Consider the following 3046-nt stretch of genomic DNA (forward strand, 5'->3'; position numbering starts at 1 on the left):
CTGATTCGCAGCTCCAAGTTCATTATTCTGCTGGTAAAGTTTTTTCAAAAGGAGAGATGCAAGAAACAGCTTTTCGGATATGACAATAAAATATTCTTTTCTTTTGGTAAGTCCCCTAATTTTAACCCTTTGAATGCTACAGGGTCCAGTTTTAATGTAGATGTAGGGATTAGGCATATTGCTTTTTTTCAGTAGGTGTAAAGCTGGAAATTGATGTCGCAACTTCGGTAGCCAGGCTGCCTGTCTGAGACTTTGCTGTCGTACTTCCAGCTCTGTTCAAAGAGACCAGATCTTGCCCGATCACGCTGCAGAGCAGTTCCTTTCAAACAAATGTGACTTCATTAAGCAGGTTCAAAGAAGTGTGAGAGAGGTGCAGCAGCCTCAGCAGCGCAGATTTCCTCCCCTCTTTGCTTGGCGGCAGGTGAGGGAGAGGGCAAGGTCCCCAGCGAGGGGAAGGGGTCCCATGAGATGGCTGAGGATCCCGGCAGGAGCACTTAGGAGAAATGCACAAGAAATTGGGCTGTGCTTCCACTCATGGAAGTGTTTATGGGAGAATAAGAATTAAATTCGAGTTAGATGTGCCCATGCTCCTGTCTGGGCTGGGCACCCAGGCGAAGAGCAGTGCTGCCGGTACCAACTACTTACGGCATGGAGCTGCAGTGAAATGCACAGGAATGAAATGGCATTTGTAGTCGACACACATGCATGGCTGACTTCTCATCTCGGTAATCATAGCTCTGCTGAAAGATGTCAAAACACGTGCAGTCAGAAGTTTTCAGACTGTCAGGAGCAGCAATCTATGATTCCTTGTTAATCCTCTTGTATGGGGGAATATCTCCATTTCAAAACTTAAACACAAAACCCACAGCAGAGAGAGGGTCCTAAACCAGATATTTTATTTGGCTGTTATCAGCCCCCAAAAAACACTGGCGAATCAAATCTTGTTGTATTACAACCATAGGGAAATTTTAACAGAGCTCGTATCAAAGCAAGAGCATCCAGTGGAAGGTTGCATATAATGATGGCAAAGATTGCCAGACTTTTACACAAACGTAAGCTTTTGATGATCACCTCAAGGAAATCATGGGGTTTTTTTAAGGCAGCTCAACATTGCCAGACTGCAGATCTTTACTGAAGAAAGCGCTGCCTGTGTAAGGATTAGCATAGGATGTGCAGTTAGGAAACGAATGCCAGTTTTCCGTCTGGGAGTAAACTGCCCCTTAGAGCAACCTTGCCCGGCGAGGGACATTTCTGCACGCCCGCTGCTGTCACACAGGCGGACGGTGGATTTGGTGTACGCCGTGCATCCCTCCGTGCAAAGGCCGAGGGAAGCCAGACCCGGCTTGCTGTCCTGCTAAAAAAGATGAGTAGCAAGAACAGACTCTGTTTGGTTTATTTGCTCCAGAGTAAGGAGTTCTAGCAGTTCTCTGAGAGTGCATTGGGATATCCATGCAAACCGCATTATTTAATTTCATTGAATTTTGCCAATGTAAAAAGAACATTTGAATGAGAAGATGTTTCATCAAATTACTCACCTTAAGAATGTCGTATTTGGGTTTGTGGTTTGGTTGGGTTTTTTTAACAAGAGACATCTTGTTTATAGAAACCCTCCAGACAGTTACATTATGGAAATGCCATTTGCAGTGATATGAATTCCAAGTTTTCCAGACAGTAGCAATATTAGGTTTATGCTGTTATTTACTTGTAACACAAAATGAAAGAGTCAGATGCCAGCCTCCACTGTGCCACCTCCATTCAGATCTCCACTTACGCTGCTTTACGAGTGTAAACAAAATAAAGGCTCACATGGTAAAGCCCACAGGAGAAGGTCTGTTAAACACATTTCTCGTAGGTGAATCAGAGAAGATATCTGAGTGTTGGGTGCTTATTCTCTGAAAAGATTTTTCTAATTCAATTTTCCCCCCCAAGCGCATCCTTCAGCAGAGTAATTCCTGCGGATGTGCGGTAGGGACTGTTTGTAAGAGGGGAGCGTTTGCTTGAAGGACTAGCATTGGAAATGCCGTGTGTTTTGCAGTATCGCAAGCCATGTGAGGTCTCCGTTCCTTGTCTGCTGTGCGTCTGTCCTTTCCCCTTCCCACAGTTATCTTAGGAAGAAGCAAGATTTGTGTTACTCTTACTCTTTCCTCAGCTTCACAGTTTCTTTTTGAGATGCAAATATATTCTCAGGTCACACGTCAACATTTTTGTGCCTATCAAAGCATCCTGATTTCCAAATTGAAATAGTCTTTCACTAAGGTTTGCAAGTGTAGCAAACTGCCAGTCTTCAGTGGAAATGGCAAGCTGTAGAAGTGTAGTTTGTATTATTTTGCGTAGGAAGGATGAAACTCATTTTCCCATTTTCCTTTCACTGTCTTTTGAGGCCAAACCCTTTGCAATCCTGAAGGCCAAGCCAGCACTGAATGGACACAAGTAAAGAAACTGATTATTCTTTCCGAGGAAGAGAAAAATGCAACTTTGGCAAATTTTCACAGCCATTGGTTTGAAGCTGCCCACATGCTCCCTCTTGATATTTCTCCCTGCTGATCCAAATCCAGCTCTGAAATGCTGGGGCTGGCTCCCACCGTGACGGGTCAGACCAGCAGCTGCCTGCACCGGCTGTCCTGGCACCGCAGCCCCGCTTGCCCACGTGCCGAGGAATCTCGGTTATTCCATTGCGTACGGGGAATGGCTGCTCGAACCAGGATAAACGCTGCTGAAAGCGCTCGGTCACCACCAAGAGCAGCAGACATGCAAGTATCGGTATTTGAGGCAATTGTTATGGCGTATTGTCAGATGCTCAATTTTATTGAGCGAGGGAGTGTATAAAGGTTTACAAATGAACTCCTCTATCTAGCGCCAACTTGTCCTGTCTCCTGCCTTTTGGTTCTAAAATCTGCAGATCTGTCCCCAACGCTGAGAGTTACGATGCAGGTTCCACCGCGGGGGCAAAGCAGGGTGCCAGTTACGGGGGGTTACCTCCAGGGCAGACGGACGGACAGACAGGCTGACACGCTGTGGAAGGGGTGGCAGGCTGACAAAGGAACCC

Source organism: Cariama cristata, unplaced genomic scaffold, assembly GCF_000690535.1.
Source record: "Cariama cristata isolate BGI_N322 unplaced genomic scaffold, ASM69053v1 scaffold13848, whole genome shotgun sequence".
Taxonomy (NCBI): Eukaryota; Metazoa; Chordata; class Aves; order Cariamiformes; family Cariamidae; genus Cariama; species Cariama cristata.